The following is a 7,426-nucleotide window of genomic DNA, read 5'->3' as shown; positions in this document are numbered from 1 at the left end:
CCCCCCCCCCCCCCCCCCCCAAAAAAAAATTCCAACGCATGTCCCGCCTCCTGTGCGTCCGCACCAGCCAATCACGCCCCCTCTCTCCCGGCAGCCTTTGCTTTCATTGCTCCAGAGCGGCCCGAGCTCAGCCAATCAGTTGGCTTCTTCGCTGCTCACGTCACTAACTAGCCAGTTCCCTCCAGCAGCGGAGAGCTTCATTTTCTGATCTGCTTTTGTGCTAAAATGGAGGCTGGCCTCTCGCCCTGAGTGGATCGCCTTCCTGGTTGAGGTTTAGATGTTGACATGCAATAAATCTGGAGACAGGATGGTTGTGGATGCACCTAATTCCAATGGGCCTTTTCAGCCGGTGGCTCTTATGCACTTCAGAGGTACGTAAGGACAAATTATTCTTGCTGTATTATCCTAGGGAATTAAGGAGAGAGAGAGAGCCGTGTGTTGCTGTTCTCCTGTTCTCCTCCGCTGGCTCGGTTAGTCAGCATTCCGACGTTTGAGACGAGATCGTTCTATCTGCGCTTTGGAAAGCAACTCTGTTGTGTTTTTGAAAAGGGAACCGGGTGGGGGGGTTGTGTTTTGTAAGGCTTGTGTGCATTACTGTGAGAGATGGGAGCTACATAAAAAAAATTAAAAAAAATCTGGTTTTACTAGCTAGCTGCTCTTGCTGCCCATCCCCCCGCCGAGCTAGTGATGTCAAAGGAAGTGAGGTCATAGCCCAGGGAAGGGTCTGCTCCTAAGTCTTTTTTTTTTCTCATGTCAGATTGTTAATTGTGTTTATGTATGCAATCATTTAACTGTAGCCTTTGAGGGACAAGCTCAAGAGGGATCAAGTGTAGCCTTCCCTCTGCACCTCCTCCTCCTCCTCAGCTCTGCCACCCAGGCCAGCGTTTTTGTCACACTCCAGTTCATCTGGGCACAAATTGGTCTCAGTTTGTAGACAGCCACAGCTCTGCAGCAAGCAGCATCCCCCTTCTTCATCTCCCCAGCCGTTCCCCTTGTTGCCCTTCTGCGGAGCGACACGCTTAGGCAAGAACCCTCACTCTGATTGTGTCTCTTAAATATGTATCTGTGTCAAGAAAGCAATATTGTCAAGATGACCCAGTCGTTTTTTTGTCAAGTGCACAGCAGCGATGCTTTAGGATTACAGCATCGAGCTCAGCTTCTTAATGTGTGTACAATATACAAAGTCATGTTTGAAAGGCCCGGCCTGTTCCCACTGTACTGTGGTGCAGCCCGGCATTAGATGAAGCCTCGGGCAATTATTGATTACACTCTATTGAGCCACAGAGGCGACTGCCTTGAATGACACCTTTAGTGTTGGGGAACAATCAGACTCTCTTTCCTCTCATTGTGTGTATCTGTCATTCTGACATTGTTCGGACCAAATGTCTGGTATCCAGATTGTGCCTAGCTGACCTGTGTGAACGTGACTCAATTTAATGGTGCGAGTAACCACTGTTGTTGTGTGGTTTTCACTTCCTTTGTCACATTAGATTTTGTATAAGGGAAACTGAAACTACTACTAAACCAAAACACTTACAGAGGGGTGACAAATTAAAGGGAAAAATCAACATGAAGTGTTTTAGTATTGAGTCAGGCCTCCGTGAGCCTCCAGAAGAGTTTCAGTGCTCTTTGCCAAGGCTGTGGGACTATATTGGAGGGGTGAACACCATTCTTCAATAAAATATTCCCCCATTTATATATACACCCTTTATCTAAACAGGTAATCTCACTGAGATCAAGATCTCTCTTACAAGAGAGACCTGAGTATTGTAAACAGAAAGCAAAACAAACATAACCAGAGGACACATCGCATCAGAGACAGTCACATACATCGTTAAATAGACCTGAAGGTCTTACGGAGATGGTGGTGGAGAGCATTGTCTTACACGTTGGTCCAAAATCTTCCATAGGTATGTGAAACTGGGTTGAGATCTGGTGACTGCAAAGGCCCTAGCATTTTATTCCCGTCATTTTCAAACTCTCCAAACCATTCAGTGAGCCCTGGAGCATGGACGCATCTGCATTTCACATGTCGCCACTCTTTTATTCAGGTTCGTCCTCTTAATTTGTCCCCCCGTCTGTATATATTCATGTGCACATGGATATGTACAGGACTGTGGTGTCACACCTATAGACTTGAAAACCAGCATCCAGGTTTGCACATTTAAGACAAATTAACTGTGTTGGCTATATTAGTCTGAGCTTCACACATACACAACAAAAATGATTAGGTGGCCCTTCAGCATGGTTAGGAATGCATTTGTATTCACATTAAGTTACCTGTTTTGACACATGAATGTCTGGCCACCTCTGAATCAGGGTCCACATTGCAACATTTCCTCGTTAAGTTTTAGGTGCATTCATGCCTGCGTTTAAAGCCATGTTATCAGACATTTTGTGAGACAAAATGTGTCACCAAAGATGCATTTTTGTGCTGCAAGACACCATTTTAATATGAAGCACTGCGAAGCACACCTTTAATTGTTATTATGAATGTGTGGCAATGATGCATAGCCTTTTAACTATTTCCAAAAATGATCCATGAACTGTAGTCTACTGTTTATTTCCTGGATACATTCTCAGGTGTTGCTTACAATGCAACGAAAACTACTTTAATGAATGTGTCCAACCTAGTTGCTCATATGCCTTCAAACCTGCAACACACACGCTCCCCCAGTACATAGTTATAAATAGTAATCAGTCAATGTTTACATTGATCATAACATAGTCGATAAAGCAGATTGCCAAACCAGTCCTAACTCCAGACTAGCAGCTGTTCATTTGACCCATTTACAGAGAAAAAGTAGAGACTGTGGTTCCAATGTGACTCCAGTTATTTATTATCTTCGTTTTGAACAAGGGGGGCATTAAAATAAATCTTTCTCTGTTCTCCACAAGACAAGATGGGGGGGGTGTGTGTGTGTGTGTGTGTGTGTGTGTGTGTGTACACATGCTTGTTCCCCTCCTAAGGCTTCTGTTAGTTACATTAATAGAGGTCACATTGTGGTTAATATCAATTTTGGGATCACAACACTGGTGCTTTTATCTGTTACACAACAACCCGCTGGGTATTTTAGGAGTGTACAGAAACTTTCTAACACAGGCAGACAGACTTATGTAATAGGAGCAACGCAAGTCTGACATGGTCAGGGGTTGCAAGGCATGGCAACACATTACAGTCCAGCTTCATGTCCCAGTGCAACCAGCAGCACAAATAACAAAAATCTGCTACAACACCAACCTTATGCCAGGGAGAGACCTGGGCCCCGTTTCAGAAAGCAGGATTAGTGAAAATTCTGAGTATGTTAAGCCTGAGATGAGGGAAACTCTGGGTTTTCTGTTTCAGAGAACAAGATCAAATAAACCCTAGATCAGTAACTCCGGCAACTGATGCTACGAACTTAACCTCCTTGGGATGTTCATAAGTTGGAAAATAGTGAGTTTCTCTCTAACTCCTCCCCTCCTGCAGAGCCTGAGGCGGCTGTCTGACACAACGTTTCATTTCCTCATTCATGCTGTCAATATCAAAGCACATATCGGAATGCATTTACATCTTTAAAAACTTTAAAATACTGGTTGGATAGCCTATTAGTTTTTCATCCAAACATGATCTTCAACATGACCGCTTTATGATCAATTTGTCATCGATGTATGGACAGAGAGTTATCTCTGCACATTGTGGATTTATCCTTAGCACAGAATAAAATCTATGTCTGTCTTCTATAACACTGTGACTCTGTGGCCATTTGCACTGAAAAACACTTACTGTGAGCTGCATTACTGCAGTACTCACTGTTTAATATGTAACCTATAAAGCTGATCAATGAACAGTAATCTTTCATATTGTAGTCGCACTGATTGGAACATTCCTTTCGTAGTTATCATGTTCGAGATAATGTGACTATTTCTGAGCGAGGATGACTGTGGTGCAGCTGAAACAAATGGGCCAAAATGTAGCAAGTTTAAAAGTGAGTTTTTGATTATTACCTGCTGATTGTCTGGATGTGTTTTGACAGCATTAATAAAACATGAAATAAGCAAGATTTTATTAATGTATAACAGACGTCTAAAACATTACAGTCAGTCTGAACCCATAGACACATTTTCCACTGCAAAAAATGGGTTAACTTACTGGGTGTGACTGTGACGTTATAATCACAGGTTCATGAGTAAACTGTCTTATATTTGATCAATACCTATTTTCATAATCAGGTAGGTGACTGCTGCATTTTGTCCCATCGGGTTACAGCTTAATAAATATAGATTTCCAATTTTAAATTTTATGTAAAGGGCTGTAGGAGAATTCTAGCCATTTATCATTTATTAAGGAAATTCCAGTCTGGTAAATGATGAATGAGCAACGCTAAGTACTAATGTTAATGTATTGATCATTCCATCAGTCCGGCGTTTTAGAGCCTATCATGGTTGGCGTTGGCACGCATTCATATTTCTAGCTCCACTCGATTAAAATGGAGGCTCTGAATTTATTTACCCGTTGCCATGGTGAATCGTAATATCGGAGCTCCGTTGATGATGGCTTTTTTTCATCCCCACACACACGCTTCCGTCAGGTTCAACATACTCAGATTTGATTGAACTAACTCCTATCTGTTCTGCCACTGAAAACTCGCATCTCAAGCTCAATCAACTCCGAGCTCAGGGATAAGCTCAGAGTTTGTTAAGCCTGCTTTCTGAAACAGGGCCCTGGTTCACTAGTGTTGAAAATATTAGTAAACACTAATAATAAATGGCCTTGCTGTTGCCCAGTTTTGACTGGTGTACCTCAGTTGACCTAACAGGACTCTTTCTAAAACGTCCTATGACCACCTTGGAGACAATTCTTAGTTGTTTCTGACTGCATGATAATGATGATGATGAGTGTCTTGGATGAACCCTCTCTCTTATGTGTTTTTAATCAGGAGTACTGGCTCTCAGTGTTTTTCTCTTGAGACAGTGACAGCGTTTTGGCCATCAAATCTGTATGGAAGCAGCTGATAATGGCAGCTAACACACTTACCCTCTCTCCTCTGGAATTCCCAACCTCTCACCGTCATCAAGATAAATTGACCGACTTGAAACTGACACTGCAGAAGTGTGTGTGCGTGAGCCAAGTCTCCATTATGTCTGAATAGGATATCTCTCTTCTTACCTAGATCTGCCTATTTGCAAGAATGTCAAGCACTTGTGCGTTTGTGTGCGCGCTTCTCTTTCCTGTGGTGCGGCCTTTGTCACTCTTCGTGTACATTCGTTGATAATAGGGCCTGAGCGAATAGGTTGAGCTGCCTATTATTTCTCTCTATCAAGTTTTTCCCGCAATGTTTTCCTTATAAAACACCTGCGTGACTGAATTGGCAGAATTTGATGACGTTAATTTGCTCATTACTCATAGTCTTATTAAAAACAAGATGGAAGACGGCAACATAACAGGGAACAAATTAATTCATCTTATATATATATATATATATATATATATATAAACTTCATTTTTGCAATGTTTGCCTTCATCAATTATTTATTATAATTTTCCTTACTTGAACCCTGTGCTATTTTTATAAATCACAATTTGTCTCCCAGCCTAATTATCCAGTAATAATTATCCTGTATTTGAAATTGTTCTGCCCACAGGTAACTGTACAGTCATGGTAGTAATTCTGGAGTATAGGAAACACAGCTTTAGCAGCACTGGTATGATTTGTTAAGGCTTGGAACCATAGACGATGGATTTGGATATGAATTTGCTCACTGCCATCCCTTGCGTTCCCTCTTTTTCCCCTTTTTTATCTGTAACTGTAGATATCCTTGTACAACTAGAGTATAGGTGAATGTCAGAGAATACCTCTTCATACAAGGCCATTCTGGTTGCAGAAACACAGTAAAATGTTACTGAAAAGCTGCTGCACTGTAAGCGTTGGGTGCACAGGCAGTGATTGCAGTAATTCATCTACTATCAGATACAGAACAGAGGTTACCAGTGGAGACACAATTGAAAGCATAAATACAAGTCTAGCAAACTAACCACAACTTCTGGTTTGTTGGTGCGTTGTAAATCACTAGCAAACCAAAATGAGAGCATCTTGATCTAACAGCCTTCTTATCTATCTCGCATGCAGCTGTTTCTGTCTGTTAAATTAACCCACAGCTGGCATTAGTGAAGGAATATGTTGACATTGTGAACGCGCTTGTTTTTATTACAGCAGGAGAAGAAAGAGAGAACAATCTTTTTAAAAAGAGGTTAATGTGAAATGTAATTTTAACCATAAATCATAATGCCATTTGCATCTTACTATGCAGACACACAACTTTATTTTGAGAAGTATGAGTAGTTACATTCTTGTAGAGGTAGATCAGGAGATTTGTACCACTCTCACGTCTGTCCAGTAAATGTAAGCTACAGTTAGCAGCTGCTTAGCTCAGCATAGCTTAGCGTACAGACTGGAAATAGGAGGAAATGGCTAGCATGTGCTGTCCTGTAACGAGACAACGAACAGCAAGGTATCATGTGTTGATGAGTTGTTACCTTTTGGACAGAGCCAAGGTTGCCATTTCCTCCTTTTTCCAGTCTTTATGCTAAGCTAACTGGCGACTGTTTTGTAGCTTCGTATTTATAGGTCGGATGAGTGAGTGGTGGTAATCTCTTCTAACACTGGGCAAACACTTTTATAGCTTCATATAAAATAAAATCAGATTTTAGTTGCTTTATATGATGCTATAACAGTGTTTGCCCAGAGTTAGAGGAGAAAATTAACACCACTCGCCATGTGTATTTTAGATGTTCAGATCTTGATTTCACTTTTTAAGTAATAACTGTGCCATGATAGTTATTTGGGTAGCTGAGGAACATGTGTAGATCGTCCCCAAATGTGACCCAAACATGATGAAACCAAACATCACAAAAGACAAACAAGCTAGATCAAAGTGGTGTCACATAACGATATAATTATGGTGACAATGTGTGTTGTTACTGCACCACATGAGCAGGTAGGCATTTAGAGTTACTGAAGTGGAAGTTTCCTCTTTGTGTTGTCATGTGTGAAGTGTTGACTGTGTCGGAGGTTGTTTGTTTACAAGCCTGTGCTCTTGAGTGCTCGGGTGGACATGAAGAAAAATAGGAAGTCTTCAAACCACCATGGACAAATACATTGACAGACTTAAATAGCTAGGTTTCCTTTCTATAAAAGGTTTTTTCCTCAGTGTGCCGCAAATGGCGAGACATTGCCTGTACATCTAGCTCCCAAATCCTTCATCCTCCTCTCCTCCTTCATCCTGTCTTTTCTCCTCCACTCTGCTCTGTCCCCCTGTATCCTCCCCCTGGGTTCTAACCATCTCAGCCTTTCTCTTAATGCACTTTAGTCTTTATGACTCATTTGCCAGTCTTCATCACTCTCTCACTGCCTTGCATTTCTTTTTCTGTGACATTGCTATTTTA

The sequence above is a fragment of the Micropterus dolomieu genome, linkage group LG11, assembly GCF_021292245.1.
Source record: "Micropterus dolomieu isolate WLL.071019.BEF.003 ecotype Adirondacks linkage group LG11, ASM2129224v1, whole genome shotgun sequence".
Classification (NCBI taxonomy): domain Eukaryota; kingdom Metazoa; phylum Chordata; class Actinopteri; order Centrarchiformes; family Centrarchidae; genus Micropterus; species Micropterus dolomieu.
This window is presented reverse-complemented; position numbering follows the sequence as displayed.